A 22,662-nucleotide genomic window follows, 5' to 3' on the forward strand; every position below is an offset into this window, starting at 1 on the left:
TCTCGCACCTGGACTAGCCCATTTCTAATCATCTGTGTAAGCACCCCAAGGTGCACTTACCGGGAAGATTCTAGCCTACTCGAAGGAGCTTCATTGCATGCATCTGCCCGGGAGAGCTGAGCATGGCGTCTCTCTGGAAGCAGAGCAGAGTCTGACCTCACTTCCTCTTCTGCCCAGCATCCTATCCTGTTTATTCCGCCCACCTATCTTTTAACCTATCAGGGCCAGCCAAGCAGTTTCTTTTATTGCTCAGCCAATGAAATCAACAGATTGATATGACACTCCCACATTAGACCAACCTTTTAATACATTGATTTTGAGGGAGACTTTATATTAGAAACAAATACATTACACTTTATTATAAATATATCAAGTGGCCAAAATAAAGATTTATGAGTACTTGTAAGTGAAAATACTTCAGGAAATTATTTCAACTGGCCTGGAGTTATGCTGAGAGGGGAGAATCTAAACTGGATTGCAGCAGGTCAGAGGGAGCCACAGGAGGTGTTTAGATTCTTGGTTAAAATTACACAATATGGTGATATTTAAGCAATCATAGAATCTAGTTTGCACTCGTACACACACACACACACACACACAACTTCACTTCTCAAACAAGAACATCAATGCCTTCTTAATATCAACATTTCCATTTATTTAAAATATGCAACCCCCTTTTCAAAGGAAAATAATTTACTCCTTGGATTGACTGTTTGCTTATTTCCCCCAAGGAACATTTCTTCTTTGTTTTAGCTAACAGCACTATTTTCATGTTTGAGTTCAGTATTTTGCTTAAAGGGTCTCAGTTTTACTGAAAATACTTTGATGCTAAAATTCTGTAGACTCAGACATGTTCTTTTTTTTTCCCCAGTATATACCGCTGTGTTACTTTTCTCACTGCTACAACAGAATACCCAATGAAAGCTCCTTTAGGGAGAAGGGTAGTTTTAGCTCACTGTAAGAGGGTATAGTCCATCATGCTAGGAAATTCTGGCAGCTGGTGGGGGTGGGGGTATGAAGCAGCTGGCCACATAGCACCTGCAATCAGGAAGCAAAAAGAGAAACGATTGCCATTTTTATTATGTTAATTATACCTACCCAAGAGCATGGGAGATCTTTCTACTTTCTGGTGTCTTCTTCAACTTCTTTCTTCAAAAATTTAAAGTTTTTGTCATATAAGTCTTCCACTTGTTTGGTTAGAGTTACTCCAAGATATTTTATGCTATTTGTGGCTATTATGAAGGGTGATGTTTCTTGTATCCTGCTACATTACTGAAAGAGTTTATGAGTTGTAGGAGGTCTTTGGTAAAATTTTTGGGGTAGTTATGTAAACTATAATATTCATCAGCAAGCGGTGAGAGTTTGACTTCTTTTCCAATTTGTATCCCCTTGATCTCCTTTGGTATCTTATATCTCTAGTTAGGACCTCAAGAACCATAATGAACAGATATGGAGAGAGTGGAAAACCTTGTCTTGTTCCTGATTTCAGTGGGATCATTGGGAGTTTCTTTCCATTTAGTTTGATATTGGCTGTTGGCTCGCTATATTGCCTTTATTATGTTTAAGTATGTTCCTTGTATCCCTACTTTCTCCAAGACCTTTGTCATGAAGGGATGTTGTATTTTGTCAAAAGCTTTTACAGCATCTAATGAGATGATCATTTGGTTTTTATTCTTCAGTTTGTTTATAAGGTGGATTACCTTGACAGCTTTTTGTATGTTGAACCATCCCTGAATCAAAATGGCAATCTTATGAAAAGCAATCTTCAGATTCAATGCAATGCTCATCAGAATCCCAGCAAAATTCTTCACAGACCTTGGAAGAATGGTACTCAACTTCATATAGAAAAGCAAAAATCACAGGATAGCCAAAACAATCCTGTACAATAAAAGAATTTCTGGAGGCATCACAATCCCTGACTTCAAACTCTACTCCAGAGCTACAGTACTTGAAAACAGCCTGGTATTGGCATAAAAACATACAGGAGGATCAATGGAACAGAATCAAAGAGACGGATACTAATCCACACACCTTCAAACACCTGATTTTTGACAAATAAGCAAAATATATCAAATGGAAAAAACAAAGCATATTTAACAAATGGTGCTGGCATAACTGGATATCAACATGTAGAATAATGAAAATAGACCCATATCTATCACCATGCACAAAACTCAAGTCCAAGTGAATCAAAGACCTCAACATAAAGCCAGACACACTGAACGTTATCAAAGAGAAAGTGGGAAATACACTGGAAGGCACAGGAGACCACTTCCTAAATATAACCCCAGCAGCAAAGACAATGAGAGAAACAATTAATAAATGGGACCTCCTGAAATTGAAAAAGATTCTGTAAAGAAAAGGACACAGTCAACAAGACAAAAAGGCAGCCTACAGAATGGGAAAAATCTTCACCAACTCCATATCAGACAGAGGTCTGATCTCCAAAATATACAAAGAACTCAAGAAATTGGTCATCAACAGAACAAATAAAAAATGTAGTACCAACCTAAACAGAACTCTCAACAGAGGAATCTAAAATGCCTGAAAGACACTTAGGGAAATGTTCAAAATTCTTAGTCATCAGAGAAATGCAAATCAAAACAACTCTGAGATTCCATGAGATTTTATCTTATACCTGTAAGAATGGCCAAGATCAAAAACACTGATAACAGTTTATGCAGGAGAGGTTGTAGGGTAAAGGAAACAGTGCTGCATTGCTGATGGGAATGCAAGCTGGTACAGTCACTTTGGATGCCAGTGTGATGATTTCTCAGAAAATTAGGAAACAACCTTCCTCAAGACCCAGTAATACCACTTTTGTGTATATAGCCAAAGGATGCTCAATCATGCCACAAGGACATGTGCTCAGCTATGTTCATAGCAGCATTGTTTATCAAAGCCAGAACCTTGAAACAACCTAAATTCACCTCGACCAAAGGTTGGATAAGGAAAATGTGGTATATTTACACAACGGAGTGTTACACAGCAGAAAAAATTGACAGCTTGAATTTTGCAGGAAAATGGATGGAACTAGAAAACATCATTTTGAGTGAGGTAACCCAGACACAGAAGGACAATTATCACATGTACTCACTCATAAGTTATTTTTAAACATAAAGCAAAGAAAACAAGCCCCCAAAATCACAATCTCAGAGAACTTAGACAACAATGAAAACCCTAATAGAGACTTATATAGATTTAATATACATGGGAAGTAGAAAAAGACACATCTCTTGAGTAAATTGGGAGCATGGGGACCTTGGGAGAGAGTTGAAGGGGAGGGGAGAGGCAGGGATGGGAGCAGAGAAAAATGTAGAGCTCAATAAAATCAATAAAAAACGAGAAACAAATGCTAATACTGAGCTCGCTTTCTTTTTTTTAATAAATCTCAGAATCCAGTCCACAGGGCAGTGAGACTATTAATATGCAGGATTGATCTTCTCTCCTTAGTTAAACCTTTCTGAAAACCCATTAACAGGTATACCCAGATGTGTGTTATCATGGTGATTCTAAATTCAGTGATGGTGACAGCGATTATTAACTCTTCATCATTTGTTATTTGATGTCCAAGCACATTTCTTTAAATTTTACCATTCTTCTCCTGGCCCCTAAAGTCTCATTTTCATTTCCCAATTGAAAAAAACATTTAGTCCATCTCCCAAACTCCCCATAATATTTAACAACCCCCACCCTAGTCAAAAGTTCAAGATCAAATCCCTTCTGAAACCCAGTGCAGTCCACCATTAACTGACAGCCTCTATTTTCCATGAGCTGAGAATACACTGTCCTCATTTCTCATAACATTCTTGTGTTCCAAATTCCTACCAGGATCACACACTAATCACCTATTACAGCATCCTGGATCTTCTCTAGCATACTGATGGGGGAGAGTCTTCTGTTTTGTGTTAATTTCATTGGTTAAATAAAGAGACTGCCTTGGCCCTTTAATAGGACAGAAAATTACATAGGCGGAGTAGACAGACAGAATGCTGGGAGAAAGAAGCCGAGTCAGTGAGTCGCCATGATTCTCCCACTCCAGACAGATGCAGGTTAAGATCTTTCCTGGTAAGCCACCTTGTGGTGTTACACAGATATTAGAAATGGGTTAATCAAGATGTGAGAATTAGCCAATAAGGGGATGGAGCTAATGGGCCAGGCAATGTTTAAAAGAATACAGTTTCCATGTAATTATTCCGGGTAAAGCTAGCCCATGCAGGAGGTCGGACACCAGGAACATAGCCCGCTGCTCGTATTACAACAGCATACATCTCCAAACTTCTCCACATTCCCTACACAAACCAATTCCAGAGGTGTATTATTCAGGCTTGCCATGGCAATGCCCTCACTTCTTGGAACAATTCTTATTAATTACTTTCTCATTGCTGTGAAAAATACCTAATAAAGGCGAAGGATGGAGGGAAGGGAGAGAGGGAGGAATGAAGGGAGGAATGAAGGGAGGGAAGGAGGGAGGGAGGGAGGAAGGGAAGAAAGGAACGAAGGAAGGAAGGAAGGAAGGAAGGAAGGAAGGAAGGAAGGAAGGAAGGAAGGAAGGAAGGAAGGAAGGAAGGGTAGGTCTATTTGGGTTCACAGTGGGAAAGTACAGTCCATCAGGATAGTAAGGGGAGAGAGACAGGGATGAGAGGTAGCTGGCCATATTGCATCCACACTCAAGAACCAGAGACAGACGAATTCTGGTACTCAGTTCAGTTTATCCTTTTTACATTAGGAACGGTGCTGCCCACATTCAGGGTGTATCGTCATTTCTCATTTAACCTTTCAGGAAATATCCTCATAACAATATTTAAAATTATGCTTTCTGGGTGATTCTCTATTAGATCAAGCAGATAATAAAACATAGCTATCACAACCCCTAATTTGTAAACAAATAGCTATAAATTTACTGTTTAAGCTAAAACATCCATAAATGAAAACAATTCTGATGTTTGAAATATTTTATTCTGGGAAGAAGAAACTCAGACATTTGATGAAACTCAAGTAAATGACATACTTTTATCTTGACAGTACCCCCATCTCCAGAGATATATCTTTCCCAGAGTGTATTTAAACCTATCATATCATCATAAGGTTTGATTCTCACATATGTGCAAGGTGGATCAAGCCTGGGTTAACACAATCTCTGTTACACATAAAAATACTGAAATTCAAGCTGGTTAGGTGACTTGTACAGGTTACACAGAATGCAAATGGAGGAATATCATCCCAGATGTCTAGCTGCTAATTTAATATGTCTTCTATCACATCTTATTGCTTCTCCAACACCAAGGGCAACATCTTTTGAATGTATTTAAGAAATGTAATAACAGTATTATAATTCCCCTGGACCCACTCTCTCCTCTGCTTATAATAAGTAGTTTCTAGCTATAAACGCACGGCTGACTTTCTGCAAAATTGTCCTGTAGATGCTTTGAAAATTTTCAAAAGAGCTACCTATTGCCACACAGAGGTATGAGGAAGCTTTGGGTTTTATTTTCCCATAACCCAATTTTATCTATTAAATTTTTTAACTCAGTGCTTCTCTGAAGATGTTTAAGATTCAGTGCTCAAATCCCAAATTTCTTAGGGGTCAGCAAGTCAAATTCATTTATGCTTTTATCACTAACTTTCTTTCCATTTTATTCCCACTTTTATATGAAAAGCAATAAACCCGTGACCCATGCTTTTCACTCGGAGACTCTTTGGTCTGTACTTTAATCACTCCTTATCTGGTACTTCACTGTAGGGTATCATGCTGAAAATAAGTATTACACAACTATTTTCTTCTCTCCAGACTATTGCAGCAATTTCTATCAGGTCAATTCAATACTCAGTGAGTTAGTAGTCACAAAATCATAAATCGAAGCGGCTACAACTTTCAAGGCAAATAAGGTCAAGGATGCAGGACTGTAAAATATAGGGGAAAAAACCTACTTGAGGCTTTATATTAAAGAATGAATGTTGGATGAGTAAAACAAAGCTACATTTATATAAGGACACTAAAAGAATCTCTAGCCTTTGAAAATGATGGTATTGGCCTGTGTTTGTTGACATGAAATGCAGGCATGTTACAGAATTATATAAAACCCAACTCCATTCTCAAATGTTAACCAGAAATAAAAGAAAATCTAAAATGCATGTATCTTTTAAATAGAGGATCTAAGTATTATTTTCAGGTTTTTAATTTTTATTTATGGCTACTAGTTATTTAATGAATTAAATTTCCTTCATAATATTAAAATTTTTCTTTTCTTGTCGTACATAATGAGACTATCACCCATCTTCTGGACAACGCTGCCATAACACACACACAACCTCTGTCTTAGAGTGGATTCCCCACAGGTCCTTAGAGCCTCATCTTGACCCTGAAACCTGGAATGTCTCTCTTCCACTTATTTAACTGGGAAACTCACACTAGTGTTTCAAGGCTTTAGTCATGTGTCACCTTCCTACAGGCCATGCAAAGAAAAATTTCCTTTCTCAAGGTGCCATAGCCCTGTGAACTTAAATGTATCTACACAGACCAGGAGGAGCACACATGGCACACCTATTTTTTTGTGTGTGTGTGCCCTTGTTCTGCATTTCCTGTGGGCATACAGCTCCATTTGCCCCTTAGAGAGATGCAATCAGCTTTAAGAATCAAGCTGCAAACTGCTCCTCTGTCTGTGCCGGATATCACCATCCAACTATGATCCTGCTCTTAATGCAAAGAGCAAAACTTCCTAGTTTTAAACCAAGCTTAGACCCTGTGCAGGCACAGCTTTAGGGAGGAAAGAAGGCTGAGCTGAGCACAACGTTCTTGTCTGCTGTTTTGCATGTAGATTATAAGCCACAGAAATTACACCTTTCATACTACCAAGGGAAAAGTCAAGGAGGTTTTATTTTGTCTCTATAATAATGTTTTTATTCATCCCTTGAGAATCCCACACAAAATATTTTGAATATATCCACTTCTCCCTAGACTTCTGTCAAACCTTTATCTCTACCTATTCAACTTCTGTTCTCTCTTTTGATTAGCCCATGAGTTCAATTTGTAATGTGCAAATGCTATAAAGTATGGGGCCTGCATTTGAGCTTGGTCAAAGTATTAGGTGCCACTCTACTAAGGAAAAATGATACCCCTTCTAGTAATCAGTTGCCCATAGCCCTCAGCTATTGGTGGGCCTCAGTTCCCACCTCCCTCTCAGTGTTGGGATTTTGTCTGGCTCAAGCTTTCACAAGTATTGTGCATGCTGTCAAAAGAGCTTTGACTTTCTATGTGCAACTTTCATCTGTACACAGTTTCCTTGTAGTCATCCATCTCCTCTGGCTTTTATAGTCTATCCACCTCCTCTTCCACGAGGATCCCTTAGCTTTTGGGAAAGGAGTATGAGACAGATATTCCGTTTAGAGCTCAGCACTCTCCACTGTCTTATTCTCAACACACTGGCCAATTGTGGGTCTTTCTGTTAATTGTTATTTACTGCAAGAGGCTTCTCTGATGATGGGTAAGAGAAGAGACATACTGTTCTATGGGTATAGTAAGAAGTCATTAGGGGTCACTTTAATACTATGTCCATCTAGCAATATAATTGTAGTCACTTCACCTTAAAGCCTGTATGGTCTGTAAAGTCGCAGTTCTGCACCTTGACTATGGTGCCAAATCTTGGTTCCATCTCAGACAGCGGGCCTAAAATCCAATGAGGAGGAAGTGTTTGGTTAGTGCTGTGACATTTTGCCATCATCTCGCAAGTGGGCATGTCTTGCCAAGATGGTCATTGCTGTCTCTCAAAAGGTTGAGAGATGGGAAAGCCTGATGATTATTTTTCTCCTCCATTAGTGTGCACAGCACCTACTAGCACCGTGAAAACAAGCCAACAGTAATGAAACGTCCATGTCAGTTCCAGCTTCTTTCTATGTCTCATGATTCAAGCATATGGTACCTTCAGTAATAGGGTCCGACTGTCAAATTCTGGAGGGCAACCAAGAGCAATGCTGGTGATGTTTGGCCATCTATGGGACCTGACTGGTCTACAATTAGAAAAAAGGGTAACCCATTTCTGATACAGAAGTTTTTATTTGCTAGTATGAATATTATAGTCCAGTTATAAATTTTGTATAATAATTTACATACTTATATCTCTGTCTTTATCACTGAATGCCAAGCTTCCTCAACTAAAAGGCCATATATTATTTGTATTCATTTATTCAGTGATAAGCCTAATGTGTGACACTTAATATGGTACAGTAAGTTTTGTTGGAATGAGAGTACTAAATATATGCTTTAAAATAGGGCTTGCTGAAAATGTCTCACAACCTATTTGTGATTCGGGGCTACTATAATTTGGTGAAGGATATACACTTTATAAAACTTTTTTCAGACAGGTAAATTGTAGGCAGCTAAAATGACATATTTGTGATGGCTTTGTATAACCCTGACCTGGAATAGCATCTTCTGTGCCTACCCCACAGTGAAAATGATGCCACTGCTGCCTGGCCCCCTGGAGTCACAATTATACCCATGAAAAACTCGAGGCCAAAGATCCGGCCACAAGAAAGCATTCCTCTCCTCATCTTAAATTCAGGTGGAGATGTCTGGGGGCTTCATGCAGAATGCTACAGATAGAAGGTTTGATTGCACTGACGCAGCTCACCCTACCTGGACCAGCTAGACTGCTGCTCCAATATTCATCAAGCTTCCAGCTTATGATGTTACCAAGGTTGCTATCAGACACATTTGGATTTTAAATTCAATTTTAACAGTTAGTACTCATATGACTAGAGCCAGCTGCTGAAGCTATATAACTTTTTTTTGCTTATAAGATGTGGAATTGGTGTCAGGACATGAGAGTAAATGTCATCCATGCCTAACATGGTATGGAGGGGAGGGGGTAATTAATAGCTGAGAGTGAATTGGAAATCACTGAACTGGAACTTACTTTGTGGGAAAACATGATCTTCAGTTAAGAGTCACAAGCAGTAGCATGCAAAACCGCATCATCCTAACGTTCTGTACATGATGGCTAAGTCACTTCACCACATTCTCTCTGTGCAATGTGAGAGATGAACTACATCTCTGAAGAATTTTCTTGGTCTATCGAATACATAGGGCTTGAGGAAGAGAACCATAAAGGAGTTAGTTAGGCAGGCTAGACATTGGTCAGATATGGGGATTCAACACTGTGGCTGACCCTTTTGGTGGGGATTTCCCTAGGGTCTTGGTTGATGTCTTGATTTTTCTGTTCACACTGATTCTTTTCAGATTCAATTTGTTTCTCTAAGGCTCATTCTCCTTTGCTTTACTTCCCAGAATGACTGAGAATGCCTACTGATGAATAAAACACAAGCTTAGGCTAAAGCAATAACCAGACTCCCAAAACTGCATCAATTTCCTTTAGGTTGAAAAATAAGGATCCCACTTATGAGGAAATTAACTTTATAGATCACTTCCCTACACTTGAGGAGACAGGATAAACAGATTTGTCTCTCACAATGGCATCAAGACAGCATAATTTCACTCTTACGGAAATTATAAAAGCATGTATATGCCCATTCAATTTGATGCTAGATGGAGGAATTTTCCAATATTGTGAAGAGCCATGGAAGATAATGAGTTCAGTTTGGTACAAATAGTATTTGAAGTACAATGTTGTTCTCCTTCTTATAAATACAGGCTACAAATCTCATTAATCAGACTTCATTTCCTCCCTTTGTGAATCTAAGATTTTAATTGTTCTAATCCCTTCCCTGTTGATTTCTTGCTGCAATTTTACACAGCAGCAGATCTCTCTCTCTCTCTCTCTCTCTCTCTCTCTCTCTCTCTCTCTCTATGCATTAGCACAGTGCCATCATCATAAATAATATATGTTTTAATCGGAGAGAGGGAGAAAAATGAAGAAATCAACTCTGAAGTTCAGGGACCCAAAAATAGACTTGTGTAAAGGGATTCACATTTATTCACTGAAACTAATGTTAATTAGCTTTGGCTTTCACAACCAAGAAATAAAATCTCAGGATTCCAATTTTAGGAGTATCTATGTATAAAAAAAAAATCAATGTCTTGACCTAAAATTTCTGTCTTATTTTTCTGACATCAAATAAAAGAAAACCATAAGGAATTTGGAGCATTTATACAGTAGAAGGCAATAATGTGTGTATGTTAATGTGTATGTAAACAATATATACACATCTGTATACCCATGAATGCACATATGAAGGCCAGATGTTGACATTGGATGTTTTCCTCTATAGCTCTGCTATATTTTTGAGATAGGGTCTCTTACTGAACTGAGGTCACCCATCTCAGTTAGGGTGACTGGCCAGCAATGACCCCAGGCTCTCTTTGTCCCAGCCCTTCTTTCCCAGCACTTAAATTACAGACACACATATCACCACAGCTGGCTTTTATGTAGATGCTAAGGATTTGAACTCAGCTAATTGTACCAGGATAAATTCTAAGTAGGGATGGCTTCTAGTATGCCTGCATTCCCCTAAAGAAAGAAACCACTCACTCCACAGACAAATAGCTTACTCTGAGATAACCAGAAAGACTGCAGCCAGGATACAAATCACTGTCTATCATGGCAGAGCTACAAGCTGACCATATAAATGTGAGAGCCCAGAGCTTAGTATAAATAACATTGCTTGAGACATCTGTTGATGTGGGAAAGTCATCTGTCTATCTGTTGCTTTCATTGGTTAATTAATAAAAAAAAAAACTGCTTGGCCTGATAGGTCAGAACATAGGTGGGTGGAGTAGACAGAACAGAATGCTGGGAAGAAGGGAAGTGAAGGCAGATGCGATGAAGCCAGCCGCCAGGTCAGACATGCTGAATCTTTCCTGGTAAGCCACCACCTCGTGTTGCTACACAGATTATTAGACATGGGTTAATCAAGATGTGAGAGTTAGCCAATAAGAACTAATGGGCCAGGCAGTGTTTAAATGAATACAATTTGTGTGTTGTTATTTCAGGTGTAAAGCTAGCTATGCAGGAGCCAGGCGGGATGAAAAGCAGACCCACAGCCCCTTCTACAATCTGTAAGTCAAAAGAGTAATGCAGAGCAAGAGACCAAACCTAACAGTCAGTCAAGGCTAATGACAGAACAAGAGGTAGACTTCAGAGGAGTCTTTAAGCACCCTAAATTACGTGAACAGCACACGGCATCCTCTCATTGGCCTGGGGGTACAAGCACAGAGAAAGTAGACCTCCACTGGTTGTGCCCATTATAGCCCTGAGAATTAATTCATCTCAATAGACTTTGTCACCTCAACATTTGTCCAGTGTTTCTATCAAGTCCTGAAACAAAATTGAATATTCTATTTCCCTTCCCTTAGAAGCCCTTTCTAACTCAGGGTTTATTTTTTTCTCATTCTTCCCTAATTTCTCATTTTTCTTCAACTTCTTGTTTTCTCCAAACTTCTTACTTTCTACAATAATTCATAATGAAGTAATCTCTGCTTTGAATACTCTAATGAGTATCTACATCATAAATTTTCTTTGTTGTGAGACTGGAGCCACTATTCTGGGATGATCTTTGGTGTCTATGAGTGTCTGGCACCTCTGGCTCCTGGGTCATGCCTAAGTAAGCCTAAAAAGATCCTGTCACCCTCAAGTAACTGCTGTGATAATTGTGATTCTGAACAAGTAAAAGAATGTCTCTAGTCCTCATTTTTCTTTTCTCTAAAAACAGTTTTAGAGGAGTTAAATATCTTCATAATAAGGCTGACTTGTGAATCAGTCAAATGAAACCTAGCCTCTAGACTATCTCCCAGATATTCAAGCTTAGTTAATGAGCCTATGTTTGTTAAGATCTTTGGTTGCAAGAAGCAGCAGTTTACGTACCTAACATTGACCACAACAGTCTAACAAAATGGGGATTTACCCCTTCCCAAGAAGGTCATGAACATAACCATTTCTGAAGAACTAAAGTAATAGCTAAAAAATTGTCAATTTTCAAGAAGGACAAAAGTCTGAGTGGTTGATGATGCTGCAATATAAAGTAAGAAAATAATTAAATTGAGAAAAATAAAATTCATAATCCATCTGAGATAAATTTTTTATCCCTGTGTTTACAAAAATATGACAACAAAAGGAGCACCACTTTTACCTATTCAGTCACATGTATTTTCACATTTTGATGCTATTCCTCCTTGGTTAACAGAAAATCATATGAACAGAAACTTCCACCAAAGCGATATCTACACTAAAGATTCTACAAGGCTGATTGACTATTAGTACACATATTATGGACTTGAAATGTTGGCACAACAAGAACCAAATTACACTGAGGTAACTTTAGTCCCCATAAGAGCTACTCATCACTGACCTCTATAACTGACCTAACACCTTTTCAACAATCAAGTTGTCTGTGTTAACAGACTGCTGGCTTCTACCAATGCAAAAGCTAAGAATGTCATCAGATAACATCTAAAAACACAATCAGTTTTTCTTGTGTATTAACTGCTTCTTGATTGCTGTGACAAAACACTTAAGCAACCCAAGGAAGGAGCAGTTTGTATTGGCTTACAGTTCAAGGGAGAGTTAATCCATTAGGGTGGCAAAGTCATAGGTGCAGGAATATGAGGCACTTTATCCATATTCAGCAAGCAGAGAGGGATAAATGCTGATCTTCATCTCACTCCCTCCTTTTATTAAGTCTAGAACCCTGTCCCACGGAATGGTACTGCTCACTCCCTCCTTTCCATTAAGTCTAGATAAAATGTTCCAAGAAACTCGGGAAACCTCTCAAGTCTTGGAGAGCTAAAACTTAAAATATCCCCGAAGTCCCTCCCCATAATAGAAGCAGTAGACAGCTGCTAGGCAAGGAAACTCACCCACCAGCCCAGTTGCCTGGAAAAGATGATTAGTGGAAATGAATGACTTTTAGGGTTGAAACTTCTTTGAGTTGTCATTAATGCTGGGGTGGACTTTTATGTGCTGTATCTGCGTTTTAGTCTTTCATGTTCCTAAAAGCAACCCCAAAATAATCACTGGTTTGTTACATTGGATTTAGAGCAATTCTTACTTTGACCCATTGTTGGTTCCCTATCTAGAATAAATAGATGTTGCCAATGTATCTGTGATGGAGGAAGGTCATTGGTTAAAAAATAAAGAAACTGCCTTGGCCCATTTTATTGGTTAGAACATAGGTGGGTGGAGTAAACAGAACTGTAATGCTGGGAGGAAGAGGAAGTGAGCTCAGACTCGACAGCTCTGCTCTCTGGAGAGATGCCATGCTCTGCTCTCCCGGGCAGATGCATGCGATGAAGCAAGCCGCCAGGTCAGACATGCTGAATCTTTCCCGGTAAGACCGGTGCTACACAGTTTATTAGAGATGGGTTGATCGGGATATCAGAATTAGCCAGTAAGGGCTAGAGCTAATGGGCCAAGCAGTGTTTAAATGAATACAATTTGTGTGTTGTTATTTGGAGCATAAGCTAGCCAGGTGACCGGGAGCTGGGGCAGCAGGAATGCAACCCACAGATCCTACAACATATCTGCCCAAGAAAAGTCCCACACAATATATGCCAGAGCTTGTTGATTCTACATCCTGTCAACCTGACAATATTAATCTTCTTGTCCTGTTTTCCTATAATCCACCTACTCTATACTCACACCAATGTCATTGGAAAGTGCCTTCATTTGTAACTTTCATTTTGTTCTGGACTAAAAAGTTCATTGGAACATTTTATCTAGGTTCATATGAATTAACCTGTGCTTTAAGGCTATGATCACTCATATTTAAGTCATATTTAACTCAGAACAAACTGAAATCTTACAACTTTTGAAGTAAAGGCTATGCTTTATATTGATATTCACCAATACTTACTAGAGAGTAATTGATTTCACAGTTTTAAAAAAATAAAAGCCATCCCACATCAGGAGAAAGACCAAAATCATAATTTAGAAATTCATTTTTACTAAATGTTAGATCTATATTCAAGAAACCTAAAGGCTGAGGAACCAATTTAAGAGGACTCTTACTGGCAAAATTTAATAAATAATAATTTAACAATTAAGACCAGTTAAAGGAGTAAAAATAGAAAAGAACAGGATGATGCTCAAGCAAACAAACAAACATTAATATTAATAATACAAAGCATAGTGACACAAATCTAAGGGCTAAGACAGGGGAAATACAAACTAAAATTTCCTTCAGTATGTGAATCCCAGTGCTAATTAGAGCTGGAATTTCACTAGGTGTGCACTTCTAAATTGAGGGCATTGAGTGAAGGAATGAGACCCTGAGAATTGGAATGAGAATATCCAGAAAAATCTTGAGGAAGCTGGTGACATTTAATCCCTATATCCTGATGATTCTTCTTTGCCCATAAAAGTAGCATCTCATAACTACTTCACCTCATATCCTCATGAAGTCCAGGATGGCTTCTAGTCACTGTCTAGCTAAAGTCAAGGTGGGCACAGTTATCAAAGTGGACTGAGTGACAAACAACCATAATAGTTTAATTCACACACTGCTATGTCATTGGCTATTGGTCATGTTGATTCTAGAAGTAAAACAAATTCCAGATACATAAGATTTATTCTCACACAAATTAACTATGATGCTAGTGGCAGGTACCTTCCCTGTATCAATCTACTAAGTTCAAGAGACAATTTCCTTGTATGAAGATGGCTAGCAGGAGACAGTGTTTATGGGTATGAGAAAGTTGAGGACACCATTGCAAAGTGGGCATTACCCCCAAACATATTTATATGTGCATCTTATTCCCATAAGCCTAAACTAGTAAAAGGATGATTCCCTAAGTTTGGGCTCTGCTCTTTAGTAAAACCTTTAATCATTCACAGATCACAGACTCTCTGGCTCATCTTTTAGTTCAGTAAAAATAAAAAACAGCAAGGGTCTCAATAGATGAATATAACTCAGAAAACTAGATCATGGAGGCAGGAACCCAAATGTCTGCCTAGCTAGTTTACAGCATTAAGTAGATGACATAATATGATCTAGCAAGAAAAACTAGTAGTTAAGAGTAATTGAACCATATTGGTGACAAACAATATTGTCACTGAGAGCATTTTTCTCATTTTCATATAACAAATAGTTATACTATGATAGAGATGGATTAGTGTAACTGCCTCAAACTGATTAACCCTCCTAAAGGTAATGGAAAGAACACATTTATTTCTTAGTGCATTCCTTTATGGTATATGCAACACAGCAAAACAACAGCATGGAGCTTGAAATGTGTTTGACTCTGAGACCTTGTCCATACATTTTGGCATTATTTTATGCTGAATAAATTTAAACTGAGAAAAATTTTTTGGATCAAAGAAGACAAGGTGTCTATAAAAAATATCTGACACAAATTAAACAACCAGGTTTCCAGATAGTGTATTATTTTACACATCATCTTGCTAAATTACATAATTGATAAAAATATTTGAAAACCTTAACTCTCAGAAACTCTTTATTTAATATAATACATATATATTGTATTTTCAAAAATGTATGAAACTCAGTTTTATTGCAGAAGTGATTTGTTTTTCAGTTAATCCATTTGAAGGCACTTTAGCTCTCATTTGAGGGGCATCAGAGAAACCCGTGTTTCTGCCCTAGTTGGAGAAGGCATGCTACAAAAAAAAAAAAAGATCAATAAAGAGTTGGTTTCACAGTGATATGCTAGACCAAGGAGGTACTGGCTCATGAATGTTAATTGTTACATTTTGAGCAGATCTATGAGCCTGAACTTAAGCAGAACATTTATAAGACAAAAGTTAGAAAAGAATTTCTTCAACCTTGGATATATTCCTTCATNTATTGCCCTTTGTGATCAAGACAAAGGTGTGCCTCTTACCACTTCTACCAATCAGACAGGAAAGTTCTAAGCAAGATAAATAAGCAAATGCAAAAAAAAAAGATGAATTGCAGATGGATAAGCAAAATTTAATTTACTAAATTCTCTTATTTTCCTGCAATTTTTTCAAACTCTTAATTTCCTTTGTTTTTTATTATTAAAAACACTTTTCAAATTCAAGTACGGTTTTATGAAATACTTATTTCTTTTGTTATCTGAGATTGTAAAGTAATTATATCATTTCCCTCTTCACTTTTCTCCATTCATACAAACCTTCTGATATATTCTTCCTTTCTCTCTTTCAAATTCATGGTCACTTTTTTATTAATTGCATATATAAGTGTGTATGTATGTATATATGTGTATATGTATACCTATATATGCATATATACTTCTAAATACAACCTGATAAATCTGCATAATTTTAGTTGTGTATATCTTTTCAGGACTGACCTTTTAGTATTAGATAACCAATTTGTGTTCTCCTCCCTGTGGAAGACTGTTTCTCCCACTCTCGCTATCACTCAGCCACCTGTAGTTCTTTGTGTACAGTTGAGGTCTCCTGAGATTCTCTCCATCCACTTAGACATATCTATTGTCCTTGTTCAGCTCATGTTTAGACAGTCATGTTGGTGAGACTTTATTAATGTTGATTTTTACATTCCCAGGAGACACAGTCTCAGAGCATAGTTCTCTAGACTACTTCCTGCTGACTGGAGGTGCTGTTAATCAGGTCTTTTATGGTGTATCCTGTGTGCTAGGTTCATCTCAGTCAGCAGTTAGACAAAGTAATTTTTTTGGTGGGAGGGGGGTGCTCACAGCAACCTTTCAGTAAGTCTTGATGTATCAAACCATATAAGTTTGGAAGCAATCCACAGGTTCTCATCGTCTGTGGAAACAAACAAACAAACAAAAAAAACCCCTCTTTTCCAAAGTAACATATCCTTAGACTCAAATTTTAAAGTCAAGATACCTTTATAATATACATGTTTCTAATATAATATGATAGACACAATAAAATGTCTTTCTGTACTTAACTCCCTCACAGTCAAAATTTAAAGACAACACAATAATATATATATACATAATACAGACTCTCTATATATTTTTCATATTTATGTGGCTTATTTATTTTATTCCTTTTAATCTATGGTCGTCTGTACTCTGTTTCTTTAAAGATTTTGTTTTATTTTTTTAAAAATCCATTTACTTCTTTTTATAACTCTCTATACTCTTTTTCTTCTCTCTCCCAAGCCTACATACATTTACCAACACTGTGACCTTTTATGTCTGAATCTGTCCTATTGTGTATTTCTAATTCTTTACTGTCCAGGAGCATGTCTTAAAAAAGCTAAGTGCTGCCAGGTGATGGTGGCACACGCCTTTAATCCCAGCACTCGAAAGGCAGAGGCAGGCAGATCTCTGTGAGTTCAAACCAGCCTGGTCTACAGAGCTAGTTCCAGGACAGGTTCCAAAGCCACAGAGAAACCCTGTCTTGAAAAAAAAAAAAGCTAAGTGCTTCTTAAATCTTAAGCTTCACCATTGCTAAAGGAAATACAGCAGTACCTGCTTGCCCTGCCCAGCCTAGCATGGCAGAACTGCTTGCCACCTCTGAGAGCCATGTACAATGCCCCATCTCTAGGCACACAGCAAGTCCATGTTGCCACCAAGCAACCCATAGCACATTGCCCACAAAACCCATAAGCTTAAATGAAACTTTCCCATCTGGACTTATAATAATCCCTTCAAAATCCAAAGATCATTTGACAAAATCCACAAAACCAAACTTAAGAAACCATCTTTTGAGGTAGTTTTCAAGGTTGTCCAAAAGACTCCCCAAATATTTAGGCTGTTATTGCCCTTGGTTGCCCCACTCTGAAGGTGTAAGGTAAATCCCATTTCTGAAGACACTATGTACTTCAGACTCTGGGCTCAGAAGCCCATCATCTAGAACTGATTTGAAAGCCTCCTCTCCTTGAAGACTAGCTTTTATGGTGCCCTAGATATTTCTAAATCAATAAGTTGACAATCAAAATTAATCATCACACACTGTTGGAATTAATAAGCATGCTTGGCAATGTTTTATATAATTTCAGTGTATAAAATTCAATTGTATTTCAATACAACAGCAATTAACAGTCAGAAAATAAAACTGAGACAATTTTCCTACTTTGACTAGCATCAAAATAATTATCTACTTAAGAATTTATTTAACAAAACAAATATAAAGCTAGGCATGATGGTATGTGCTTGTGATCCCAGCACTTGGAGAGTAGAGGCAGGTGGATCAGGATCTCAAGGCCAACTTCAGTTACATAATTAACTTGAGGCTAGCTTAGGCTACATAAGATCATGTCTCAGAGCAAAACAAGAAATGTAAGTCTTTTGCAATGACATATGATACAAAGAAATGAAAGACTAAATATCCAAATTATTTTGTATTCATGAATTAGAAGACTTAATATTATGAATATGTTAATGTTATCCAAAGTAACCCAAGGTTTCAACATAGTCTCTGTCAAAATCTATATACTGAATATTTAGTTTTATCCAAAGAAATATCTGCACCCTGCCTTCAGCTACCGGACGGGAATTGACCTATATGCAACTAAAATGCCCAACTTAATAGGAATGTCATTATTTACCTAGTACTTTAGTCCTACTTGAGAATCTAACACAATGATTTGTGGTGGGGGCTTGAGGATATGCTGTATCAGAGCACCAGAGGAACCAGAGGTATTACCCTGAGCCGCCAAGAGAAACTATAAATTAAAGGTCAGTCATTCAGACAGTATGCAATAAAGTCCTAATAAGAACTGTGAACACCAAAGCTTTAGTGAGCTTCTCTGGTTCCTTTGAGTACTGTCACTGACACATATTAGCAGAAGGAAACAAATGCTAAGAGACAAGAGAAAGAAAATGACCACAAGTTTCATATTTGGGTCACTTCTGGACTTAACTCTACCAATCCTCTTTTTTGGCTGATTCAAATGTCTGTCTTTGTGTTATAAGACTGTAATTCTAAGTCTTTAACATGTGACTGATTCTCAAAATTTCTACACATTGCAGAGGAGAGAGAGCAACATGGCTCCTACTTTATCAGGTAAACTTGTGAACAATTGTAAGCTGATGCCACATTATGCACAGCTCCAGGAAGTTGATCTTCCTGGGGCAGCAGAGGAAAGGACAAATACATGAATGCAGAAAAGCTAAGGTTGAGTGAACTGGTGTCTCTGATGGAGAATCCTCAGCATTGTAGAAGTTCTGCATATTCCTCATATACAATTGAACAGGGAGGTAGAGTTATTGCAAACACGTGAATTAAGGAGGCAGTGTTTATGGTACACAGCTAGACAAAGAAGGCAGGCTTAGGCAGTCTTGATAGGAACCTTCTCTGTAAGAGAAACAGTCAGTCTTCAGATCATAAGTGTTGGGAGTGGGGGCAGGTCTGGGTGGAGGTAGGGGTGGGAATGGGGACAGAGCTGGGCTGCAGTAGACATTTTCTGAATATAGTGTCAACACTCATTCTCAGTCTTGTCTTCCCTCTGAACTTCACTGTGGAGAAAAATTTTGCCAGGTTCCCTTAGATCTGTGGGCTTAGGTGCTTGACACAGCTGGCTCTCTTCAACAATATATCCATTCAGGACCACACACACACACACACACACACACACACACACACACGTTTTCCCCTACTTTCCACACAATGGTTTCTCCCAACCAAATTTTTTTTTAAAATCATCCCTAAAGTGCTGTAGGTAACTTGTATTACGAGATTCTTGTCTAACTTCTTGATATCTCAGTCTAGAACACTGCCATATTTGTATTCAAAATTCAATATTTTCTCAAATATGAAACCTCTGTGTGCTTTGAAATTATGTTATATTTGTTTTCATTCCTACAGAAAGAACAGTTAAATATATGTCTTTATTCTACAGTTTATACTATTTATTATCCACCCTTCTACTAACATATAATCATTTATACAATCACTTGACTTAGCCTAACATTTTCATTTATTCAATCCTAAAATAATGTGATAATACTTTGTTTTTAGCATATTTCTTTCAAGAATCTCAAATGATCAATATAATATTGGCTTTTTGTCACTTCAGCAGAGAATAGTATTGGTTCGTCTCAATGCACAGGAACATCATTAGGAGATGAAAACTAGCTATAAATGAAAAAATAATTTGTTTGATACTGAAGGTGGATCAGTGGGCAACAGCACTTACTATGTATACAAGAGGACCTCAGCACCCATGTATAAAGGCAAGTATAGGTGCACGCACATGCCCATAATCCCAGTGTTATAGAGGACAAGAAAGGAGGGTTGCTGCGGTTTGGTGCTTTCTAGCCTCACTCTAGGTTTAGTAAAAGACCCTGTTTCAAAAGAAAAATGAAAAAAAAAGGAGCAACACACCTGACATCCTCCTTTGGTCTTTATATGTGCACAGGCATACTCACACATACACAAACAAGTATAAGTACTTGTATAAGTACCAATAACAGATACCATATTAACATATAAACACAGACTCTCATATACCACACACACAAATGCTTATACCACATAAAAGCATACCATATTCACATGTAGCCACACACATACACACATACACACTCACATACACCACACACACAGTGCTAATACCACACAAATACACAACATATTCACATGCAAATACACACACATATGCACACTCATACACATGAATGAACACTAGCATTTTATTTTGCTAAGAAACAAGGTGCTTGCGGGAACTGAGATTTTAAGTAAGTAATCTACAAAGACTAAAATTGAAGAAACATAATAGGAATAGGGAAATGGAAAATAATTAGTGCCAAGAAAATAAAAGAAGTCTTAATTTTCTGGACATTGACCTCATTAGCAAATGATAAAGTGTTTTAATGCATTCTTTATCACCCTTTAGAAGCAGCCAGTCTTATGTGTGACATTAGAACACATAATGAGGTTAGTATTTAGATACTGGAAGGAGAATAGGTCAAGTTTATCAAAAACATGTTTTCATTTTGGTTCACTGTATTTTCTGCCCCAGTTTTTTGCAAAGTGGTATGTCCTTCTTTAAAAGAAATGTACCCATGGGAATATTATATTAACCTTTTATCTCATTTTCCCCTCATCTGGAGGTGAACATCAGTAATATTGTATATATTATAGTGAAGAATGTGTATAAACAAAAGGTCTACAGAAGTGGCCGAGAGAGAGGAACTTAAATTCATCTCACCTAAAAGTCTTTTAGATTTTTAACAAAATTTTTATACAGATTCATTCTGGATTATGGTCCTGTAGCTGCCTAGAAGAACACATGATCAGCAATGAAAGCCACAAACAAAGATATAAAGAGCAGAGTATGACTGATCTGACCCACTCATCAACATCATTTAAGTATATACTACTTAGGAGGCTTGGTACAGCATTTATCTAATTATTTCTTAGCAATAAAAAGATCAGGAGTCACATAGTTAAGTAAGAACCTAAATGATCAGAGAATCAATGGAGAAGCTATTAATGACCTATCTCTTCAGTTCCTCAATCCAAAAAAGCTGAGATCCTCACTCAGTTCCACCTTACTATTTCCTGTCCCCTATCTATCTATAGTCCTCTATGGTTAATTTAAGGCAGTAAGTGGCTAGCATTGCCCTCTGATTCAAAACAATCTTTATTGTCAGAATACAATCAAAATATTATACAACATGTAATACTGTCTAAATAAAAATGAAAAGTTTTAACTCTGTATATAGTAGAACTGTATACAATAAGAACAAACATCAGCATTATTAGTAATAGCCAGAACCTGGAAACAACCTAGATGCCCCTTATCTGAAGAATGGATAAAGAAAATGTGGCACATTTACACATTAGAGTACTATATATGGGTAGAAAACAATGACATCTTGAGTTTTGCATGCAACTGGATGGAATGAGAAAACACTATCCTGAGTGAGGTAACCCAGACCCAAAAAGATGAATATGGTATATACTCACTCATAAGTGGATACTAGCTATAAACAAAGGACATTGAGCCTAGAGAAGAAGTAATATGGTGAACCCAAAGAAAAGCATATATAGATCCACCTGGGAATTGGAAACAGATAAGATCATCGGACAAACTATGAAGCATGGGGGTGGGAGTAGAAGGGAGGGTAGAAGGAATAGAGGAGGGAAGAAGGGAAAGGTTGAGGAGAACTTGAGGGAATAAAATAGTCGAGATGGAGGAAGGACAGAGATGAGAGCAAGGAAAGAGATAAATTGATTGAAGGAGCCATTATAGGGTTAGCAGAAACCTGGCTCTAGAGTAAATCCCAGGAATCCACAAAAATGACCCCGCCTAAGACCCTAAGCAATGGAGGAAAGGGGGCCCGATCTTGACTTGCCCTGTAGTCAGACTTAATATCTTAAATATCTCCATAGACCCTTCATCTAGCTACTGATGGGAACAGAGGCAGAGACCCACATCAGAGCACTGAATTGAGCTCCCAAAGTCCTGTTGAAGAGTGGAAGGAATGAGAATATGAGCAAACAGGTCAAGACCATGATAGGTGTGCCCACTGAAACAATTTACCTGTGCTAATGGGAGCTCACCAACTCCAGCCATAGGACCAAACTAGTCCCTCTGAACGTGGTTGAAAGTTGCATGTCTAGGGCAGACTGAGGGGCCACTGGCAGTGGCACCAGGATTTATCCCTGCAGCATGTACTGGGATTTTGGGATCCTATTCTCTTTGGATGTATACCTTGCTCAGCCTAGATAGATAGATAGATAGATAGATAGATAGATAGATAGATAGATAGATAGATAGATGGATGGATGGATGGATGGATGGATGGATGGATGGATGGATGGA

Source organism: Alexandromys fortis, unplaced genomic scaffold (genome assembly GCF_014885135.2).
Source record: "Alexandromys fortis isolate MF-2015 unplaced genomic scaffold, M_Fortis_MF-2015_v1.1 scaffold_48, whole genome shotgun sequence".
Taxonomy (NCBI): Eukaryota; Metazoa; Chordata; class Mammalia; order Rodentia; family Cricetidae; genus Alexandromys; species Alexandromys fortis.